Genomic DNA, 9,668 nt, shown 5'->3' with positions numbered 1-9,668 from the left:
AGAACCGGGAGAGGATACGTTTTTGTCGTTTTAAGTCACCCGTGTGTCGTAATTTGTTACAGGAGCCACAGGACACTGATCCAAACCCCAACGAACAGAAAGCCTAACGCCCTGTCTCTCCACCAAGCAGAACCATGAAGCAGCAGACCTATGCTTCGCTCAGATTTGGGGGTTCGGCACATCCTCCTCTTGGAACTCCTCGTTAATCGTCTGTCCCTGAGACAAGGACGACATCGACCTTATTCATTTCGTATCCCTACGGCATGGTGAATACTTACTGGTTGGATTATGCATCTTCTCCACCAAACACTTGGGGTTCAGACATCAGCGCCATGGGTTCAAATCTCAGCCCTACACATGCTATGGCTTGATCACTTCCGACAGCTGCCTTCTCAGTGTCTGTTGTACAACAGAGGGGACAGGTGCTATCTCATTGGGCGGCCACGAGTATTCCGTGAAATAACATGGAAAGTTCACGCAGGGGGCACCTGGGGGGCTCAATCAGTTAAGCATCCGACTTAGGCTCAGGTCATGATCTCGTGGTTCGTGGGTTCGAGCCCCATGTTGGGCTCTGTGCTGACAGCCCGGAGCCTGGAGGCTGCTCAGATTCTGTGTCTCCCTCTCTCTCTGCCCCTCCCCTGCTCGTACTCTGTCTCTCTCTCTCCTTCTCTCTCTCTCAAAAATAAACATTTAAACAAAAAAAAAAAAAAAAGGAAAGGAAAGTTCGCGCAGCAACACCCAGCTCATAACAGAGCTCAATACGTCTGTTTTTTCATCAATAATTACAACAAGAAGGAAATGAGTAGTATTATTAGTAGCAGAGGAAAATCTGGATTACGTGTCAGAAAACCAAGTTTTTTAAATAAATATTTATTTGTTGTACAGCTCTGGATCCTTCAAATATAGAACCAAATACACAGATTGATATAATAACCCTCCATGTGCCCACAACCCCAATGTAACAAATATTAATACTCTGGCATATTTGATGTTCGTTTCTCAAAGTGTTCTTGTATCACATTTTTCTTTCTTACAATATTTGCAGATATTCCAGAGAGTAATAATTTGTGCTTTTTCTCTTTTTCTTAATTGGCCTTACAAGACAGTGATCGATTTCATCAGCTTACTCAAATCACAAACTTTGAGTGTATTGATTCTGTTCTATTGCACACGTATTTTCTATTTTTTAGCAATTTTTATTCTTGTATTATTTCCTCCGTTTTACATGATTTGGGCTTTTTTGTTGTTGTTGTTGTTGTTCTTTTTCTAACTTATTTGTGGTAAGGCAGGTTTCTTCCAAATAAACTCGAGGACGGGGACTTGGGTACGGGTGTCGGGAAGGGTCCACAGAATGAGCAACAGAGAGAGAACGAGAAAGGCAGAGCTGGGCAGAGGACAAGCTGAACTGTAGTTACCCCCAAAAAGGCCTCTGCCCAAAGGACTCAGGCACAGGGACACTTCTGTGGTTTTAGATTCTGTATTTGTCTATTTGACACTCATTAATTACAGGGCCAAACAGCCTAAACGGTTTACCTCTCCCTGTGACCTTATACTCGGAACCACTTTCTTATCCAACCATCACCCACCGAGCCAATATGCCCTCTGCCCTAAGTCACCCGGGGCCAGGTGCCAGACAACTAGGGACAACCCTCCTTGTGTCCCAGACCCCCTGGAATTATTCAAACTAGCCCATTCTCATATACTATCCGGAAACATTCCTGCCCACCTGCCTTTCCTGCAGAAACCCTAGTAAAGGGTCTGGCCAAGCTGTGTCTCTCACTTCTGCATCTGCTTCCTGACCAACACGGGTGCCTCTCCATGAGGCCCCGAGTGGCCTGGCATGCCCCTCTTCTCTCCAGAAATGCCACAAAAGCTTTCCTTCAGTGGCATTGACCTCGCTGTGGGAACACTCAGTCAGCCCTGTAGATTAAAATCCAACGGGCACAATAAAGACAGAGAGCCAAGCCTTTCCTCGCCCCATCAACCAGCTATTGGGAGTGGACTGTCCCCAAGGAGAGGATGTGTCCTGGGCAAGGGGGTTTTTGTCCGTCGACGGCAGTTTCCCAAAGGACAGCCCATTGAATCGCTGCCGACATCCCGCCCAACGGAGGCACTGGGTGCTTCAGTGCTGAGGGAGACTCCGGATGGCACAGAACCTAATGTGCTTAGAGTTTCCCCCTTGCTTCTTCGCTAATACAGCAAACCCTTACATCGCGAGTAATGCAGATAGAGACCCTTTCCTCTGCTGCCTTATTGCCAGTTACATTAAATGCAGTGTATGACAAGAGTTTATTAATACTGTAGTCAACATCCGCGAGAGCGTAAACAAGGGCCCCCATGCAGAAAAAGATTCCATTGAGCTAATAGACAGCAGTGATTCCCTTAGTGATGCTGAAAGTCGTCCTACACAGTAACCCTCCTCTCGCTTGTCTCCCTCACACCAGCCACGCAGGTTTTCAAGCAAGGGTAGGTTAGTTTGTTTATTGTTCTTTATATTTTGTACCTTCTTTATTATTTTGTATTATATTCCAGTATGACAATCATTTTTATATGAATATTTTTGAGCTGTGGAATAAATTACCAGAGTTTTCATCATTTCTTATGGGAAAATTTGCTTTCATATACAAGTGCTTTGGAGTACAAGCATGTTTCCAGAACGAATGATGCTCACAAACCAAGGTTTTACTGTGTATTCATTTAAGGCTAAAAATGTCCCTCAAAGTAGATCTTTAGCTGCATCTTGCACGGTGATGTTTGTTTGTGCTGTTTGGATTTTCTAAATTTCATTAAAGTTGTTTTTGACATTTCAAACTCTATGACATAATTCCTTGAAAGTTGTGGGTTTTCTTTTTCTTTCTTTCTTTCTTTTTTTCTAGAGAGAGAGGGCACAAGTGAGTGAGGGACAGAGAGAAAGAGTGAGGGAGGGGAAGAGAGACAGAAAGAGAGAGAGAGAGAGAGAAGCAGGGCTCACCCAGGGTTGACGTTTTTACCCAAAGTAGGGCTGGAGCTTCCCCGAAGCAGGACTTGAACTCACTGTGAGATCATGACCTGAGCCGAAGTCAGATGCTTAATGACTGAGCCACCCAGGCACCCAAGTTGTGGATTTTCCATTGACCTTTCTGTTATTATATTCTAGGTGAATTCTACCCAGGTCAGATAACACACTTTGGTGTTTAGGCTTTTGAAATTTGTCAAAACTGTCTTACGGCCCAGCATGCAATCAACTCAGGTAAATTTCCCAGGCACACTTGGAAAGTATGTGTATTTTGCATTTGGGGGTATAGCATCATGTTCACCAATTAGGTTGTAATTCTGTTACTCAACTCTTCTACCTTCTTACTGAACTTTTATCTGTGTATTCTATCAATTATCGAAAGAAGTTCAAGAAACTTCCACCGTGACCATAAATGTCTTTGTTTCCCCTTTAAGTTCTTCCGACATTTGCTTTCCACACTTTGAAGTTATGCTATTGAACATGCATGTAAATTTAGAATTGCTGTATATTACTAATAAATTTACCCTTTCATGAAACATCTGTCTTTGTCTGTAATAATCCTTCTTGCCTTAGAGTTGACTTTGATATCATTTGATACTGATATAGTAATCGTACTCACTTTCTTTTGGTTAGTGCTGCATCGTAAATCCTTACCATTCTCTCATTTTCAACTTTTCTTTCTGGCTTCTCATTTAATGTGTGCCTCTTTTAAGCTGCACATCACTGAGTACTATTTATTTTCTCATGTCTGACGATCTATTCTATTAACTGGAATTTTTAGCTCATTCGCATTTAATGCCATTACTGATATGGTTTAAATCAAACATCTTACTGTTTGTTTTGTTTTCACTCCAACTGTTCCTCATACTTTTTCTTCTCTTTCTTGCCTTCCTTTTCATTAATCAAGTATCTTATTATTCCAGCTCCTTCTCTATGCATGTTTTTCACCCATTCTCTCACTGTATTTTTCGTGTTTGTTCTAGACATTACCATATGCATCTTGGACTCATGAGTGTCTACTATACATTTGTATTTTTACCATTTCCTGGACAATAAAAGGGACTCAGAACACATTTTTTACTCCATTAGTACCCCCCCCACTTTTTGTGCCATTGTCACATTTTAATTCTGCATATGTTCTGAATACTGTGAAACATTGCAAATATGCATTCAGTCGATATTCATTTACACTTATTCACCTACTTGCCCTATCTACTGCTCTCTGTTCCTTCCTGAATTTCAGCTCCCATCTGGGGCCATGTTTTTTCTGCCTGAAGAAGTCCTCTTATTTCTTTCTTTATTTTAAAGTTTCTTTTTATTTATTTTGAGAGAGAGAGAGAGAGCGCTCACGCATGTGGGAGAGGGGCAGAGAGACAGCGGCAGAGAGAGAATCATAAGCAGACTCTGGGTGGTCAGTGCAGAGCCAGACATGGGGCTCCATCCCATGAACCATGAGATCAGATGCTTAGCCAACTGAATCACCCGGGAACCCCTGAGAAATTCCTTTTAAAATTTCCTTTGGTACAGTCGTGCTCATCATTACTCCTCATAGTATTTTTTTTTGGCCTAGAAATGTTTTTATTGTGTATTCATATTTTCCCCCAAATTATCAAGCTTAGTTTTGATCATTCAAATATGATTAATGATTCGATTATTTTCATAAAATATTCAAGACCCCAAGGCTTATTGTACTATTTCATTTTGATTGAATCATCCATTCGATTTTGACTTGAGAACAATTTATCTTTTTAGAGCTTTGAAATATAAACTTGCATACAATAAAATTAACTTGCTTTATAAGTATAGCTCAATAATCTTTTATTGGTGTATGTGGTCATGCAATAACCACCACAATCAAGTTTAAGGACATGTTTGTTGTCCCCTAAAAGTCCTCCCTTACCCCAGTATGGTCAGTCTCCTCCCAGATCCTCAGCCTGAAGAAACTACTAATCTGCTCTGTCACTATAATTTTCCATAGTACGTAGTCTCTTGTGGCTGGGATAGTTTGATTTGGGGGGAGATTCATCTCTTCTTATTGCAGAATTAGCATCCCATTGTGTGGACACATTACATCGTGTTTATCTCTTCACAGGTGGGGTGGACTTGGGCTGTTTCCAGTTTTTCGTTCACTTTTTTTTTTTTTATTTTTTTCAACGTTTATTTATTTTTGGGACAGAGAGAGACAGAGCATGAACGGGGGAGGGGCAGAGAGAGAGGGAGACACAGAATCGGAAACAGGCTCCAGGCTCTGAGCCATCAGCCCAGAGCCCGACGCGGGGCTCGAACTCACAGACCACGAGATCGTGACCTGGCTGAAGTCGGACGCTTAACTGACTGCGCCACCCAGGCGCCCCTTTCGTTCACTTTTTAAGGAGATTTTTGCCAGCTACAGAGTTCAAAGTTGGCAGTCATTTGATTGCAATGCATTATTTCATTTTCTCAGTTTTCATTTGTTTTTAAGTCTATCTCTCCTTCATTTCTGGACCACTGTTCTCTGGGTTAACACATTCTTTTTTTTCTTTCATCATTTTCAAGATGTCATTTAATGGTCTTCTGGCTCGCATAGTTTCCGACAAGATGTCTGCTGACATTCTTACCTTTGTTCCCTCGTATGTCATGGGACTTTTTCTCTGGATGCCATCTTTCCTTAGTTTTTAGTAGGTTGAATATGGTGTGCCCAGGTGGTTTATCCTTAGTATTTCTTCTGCCTGGAGGGCGCTGGGCTTCTTGGCTTTCTGGCCTGTTGTTTATTCCTTTTGGAAATTATCAGCCTTTATCTCTTCAAATATCCTTTTGCCCTGGTCTGTGTCTTGTCTCCTTCTAGAGTTCCAATTACATGCACTGGATATTGTTCCCCAGCTCTTGTACCCTCTGTTCTGGTTTCCCTGCTCATTTCTTCCCCGTCGTGTTTCAGTCCAGGTAATTCCCATTGGCCTATATTCATGTTGCCGGATTCTTTCTCCATCTGTGTTGAGTCTCCTGATGAACCTCTAAGGAAGCATTCTTCATCTATCTTACTAATATATTTTTTTTATTTCTAACATTTCCTTTTGATTCTTTTTTTTTAAATGTTTATTTATTTTTGACAGACAGAGTGTAAGCAGGGAATGGGCAGTGAAAGAGAGGGAGACACAGAATCTGAAGTTGGCTCCAGGCTCCGAGCTGTCAGCACAGAGCCTGACGCGGGGCTCAAACCCACAAACCATGAGCTCAGACCTGGGCCAAAGTCGGACGCTTAATTGACTGAACAAACCAGCCACCCCATATTTCCTTTTGATTTGTATGGTGTCAATCTCCCTGCTGAAATGTCGCATTTGTCCATGCACACTGTCCACCTCCACTAATACCTTTAACATATTAGTCATCGTTATTTTGAATTTTCTTTCTGATGGTTACAAATCATGGGTCCTCTTTTAGTTTGATTACATTGTTGCATCTTCTCTTGGTAGTGCTTTCTTTTTTCTCTTTACTTTTTTATGTGTCTCATTTTTAGAAGTTGAGTGCTGGACATCATGTATAGAATTTAGATTGAAGTGGGTGGCCAACCTCGGCCAGAGCAAGAGCCAATATGATGGTGGAGCGCAAGACAAAGTTGTCCGAGAACCTGCTGCACGTGAAGTTCATGCAAAGGGGAGTGGACTCAGAGACCAAGAAACAGCTAGAAGAAGAAGAAAAGAAAACCCTTAGCGAAGACCACTGGTATTTGGATTTGCCAGAACTTAAAGAGAAAGAAAATGAATGCTTCAGATGAACGCTAAGAACAAAACAGAAGAAGTTGGAGGTGACACAGTGGAGCTCGATGTATCAGACGAAGAAATGGCTAGAAGATATGAGACCTTGGTGGGGACATTTGGAAAAAAGTTTGCAAAAAAAGAGACCGGGCCAGCTATGAAGATGAAAATGAACACGTAAAACCAACAGTTAAAGTAAAGAAGATGTTCTTTAAGCCCCAGGATTGATGTGGATGCTTTAAGACAGAGCTCAGGGGTGCCTCATGAGGGTTAGTGTATTGTGGAACTCATTCTGATGGCTTCTCTGTAATTACTCAAACTGTGATGTTTACATGGAAAGAGGTGGATAATTTTGGAAACATGCCATTTTTGAAACAGATATGTGGTGGATGTTACACATCCTTTGCTTCACGGTGTTCATCAAGAATGGATTTTTAGCCCTCGGGTTTCAAATGCACATAGGGATGTGGCTGCTTCCTAAAGACTTTGTGACTTCAGTTTTTTGTTTTGTTTTTTTTTAACGGGGCTCTCTTGTCACTGACCTTGAATTGACACACAGAAATTAAACCAATGTTTAAGTTGCTCTGATGTTTCTATTTTACTTTACATTATTAATCATGCCAAGCCAATGTAGACATACGTTTTGGAATCACATCTAATGAGGATTTGTTATATATAGATTCATCAAGAACAAACAGCCTACAGTACTTGTGTGCCACCGAGGCATTGTCGGTTTGTGGAATTACTGGTCTTTGTTAATTAAAAAAAAATTCTGTAATAAAAAAAAGAATTTAGACTGAAGCAAATAGTATCTATGGCTACAAATAGGTACACCTTTCCCACCAGCCTGTAACTGTCAGCGTTGATTCAGTGTCGCCTGGTTTTGAACCAGGTTTGGGTTTTGTTGTTTCTGTGGTTATCTTCCATACATCACCAGGTTCAGATATCTCAGGTGTTACATTGCGCTTTGGGTGGGTACCGGTTTGTCCCCAATTTCTTCCCTGTATTCCTGCTCCTCCTTCAGCCTCGTCCCGAGTCTAGCCTCGGTCCGAAAGGCATTATCAAATGGGAACTCACAGGAGATGATTTCAGAAGGGAAACGGAGGGGCCAGGATAGGTGAAGCTTAAAAACCATGGTAACACAGGGGATTTTCACTTTGAGTGTCATAGGGAAGTGCCAAAGGGTCTTGACCAGTGACATAATTTGAACACGTCTGAAAAGAGTCGCTCTGGCTACTACGTGAGGAATTAAACCAGAGGGGCAACAGTCAAAAGACGAGTTGGGATGCTTCGGCATAAGCCAAGGCAGACGAGAGTGGCTCGGACAAGGGTGTTAGCAGCAGAGGAGATGAGAAATGTTTGGGTCAAAATGCAGTGAGGATTTGCTGCTGTGTTGGATGTGGGTTATGAGAAAAAGACAATTTCTGCCTACAGTAGCTTTTCCTATTCCTTTACTTTTTACCTCTCTGTGTTATTATGTTTTAGGTTTATTTCTGGTAAATGGTATGCAAGTCTTACCTGAGAATCCCTGAAATTTAATACAATTTAACCCTTGTTTTGTTTGTTTCTTGTAATTGCTGCTCTACCTGGACTTATTCCCACTGTCATTATTTGTAACTTTTTTTTTTTTTTTGGTTTCGATTTTCTTTCTTTTTTTCTCCTCTCTGGACTTTTATTAGATTATTGGTGGCTTTTACAAAATAATTATTACTTCTTTGGTCCCTTTCACGTGGTTGAAAGTTATATAATCTATTTCCGTTATCTTAGGACTTATCCTTGAATTTGTCGATATGCGTATTTGCCTCAACAAAGGAGAAACTTGGTTTCTGACCCAAATATTGTCACTGAGGACCTGTGACACCTCCAGCAAATGACTCTGTCTCATACTCGTTCAATGACTCTCTGCCAGAATCCAGTGATGTGTGAGAGAAAGGCTAGGGATGAGCACAATTTCAAGCCACGTCCCGTGCCTTTTGTACCTACTGTGAAAAACTCAGAGTGCTCACAGCATGCTATTGGACGGAAGAAGACCAAAAGGACTGTATACTGTATGGTTCCATTTATATCAAAATTACAGGTAAAATTAATCCCAATCAAAAGTCAGAATAGTGGTTCCGGGCGGGCAGAGGTGGGACAGATAAGGAATGACTGGAAGGAGTGTGAGAAGGGTCTGGGCACTGGTTTCACAGATGTGTCTAGTTTTGGTCTGTATACTTACAATACGTGTACTTTCTGTATGTCTGTTTCAGTAAAAAAAAAATGTTTTAAAAAGTATTTTCAGGGGCGCCTGGGTGGCGCAGTCGGTTAAGCGTCCGACTTCAGCCAGGTCACGATCTCGCGGTCCGTGAGTTCGAGCCCCGCGTCGGGCTCTGGGCTGATGGCTCAGAGCCTGGAGCCTGTTTCCGATTCTGTTTCTCCCTCTCTCTCTGCCCCTCCCCCGTTCATGCTCTGTCTCTCTCTGTCCCAAAAATAAATAAACGTTGAAAAAAAAATTAAAAAAAAAAAAGTATTTTCAAAGAAAACATTGGAAACCAAATAAAACAGAAAATATAAGAGTCTCGGTTGTCAAGGAAACATGTCTCTGTTGGTTACTTTGAACTTGCCCTAAGCAAGCGGGTGAAGGCCTTTGGGGAGCCAGGCCTGTGCCACGGGACAGGTGTTCAGAGGAGAATGCAGCCTGGTTCCCATCTTCAACGTGTATTTTTTTTTTTCAACGTTGATTTATTTTTGGGACAGAGAGAGACAGAGCATGAACGGGGGAGGGGCAGAGAGAGAGGGAGACACAGAATCCGAACCAGGCTCCAGGCTCCAGGCTCCGAGCTGTCAGCACAGAGCCCGATGCGGGGCTCAAACTCAAACCGTGAGATCATGACCTGAGCTGAAGTTGGACGCTCAACCGACTGAGCCACTCAGGTGCCCCTATATTTGACTTTTTTTTTTTT

The 9,668-nt window shown here is 42.1% G+C and overlaps 1 pseudogene; it reads left to right on the top strand.

Moving 5' to 3' along the window:
• The first annotated feature begins 6,555 nt into the window (after window positions 1-6,555).
• Window positions 6,556-7,105, top strand: LOC121034155 (M-phase phosphoprotein 6-like; annotated as a pseudogene).
• The last annotated feature ends 2,563 nt before the right edge of the window (window positions 7,106-9,668 follow it).

The sequence above is a fragment of the Herpailurus yagouaroundi genome, unplaced genomic scaffold (genome assembly GCF_014898765.1).
Source record: "Herpailurus yagouaroundi ecotype Mexico unplaced genomic scaffold, PumYag 28, whole genome shotgun sequence".
Classification (NCBI taxonomy): Eukaryota; Metazoa; Chordata; class Mammalia; order Carnivora; family Felidae; genus Herpailurus; species Herpailurus yagouaroundi.
This window is presented reverse-complemented; position numbering and strand designations above follow the sequence as displayed.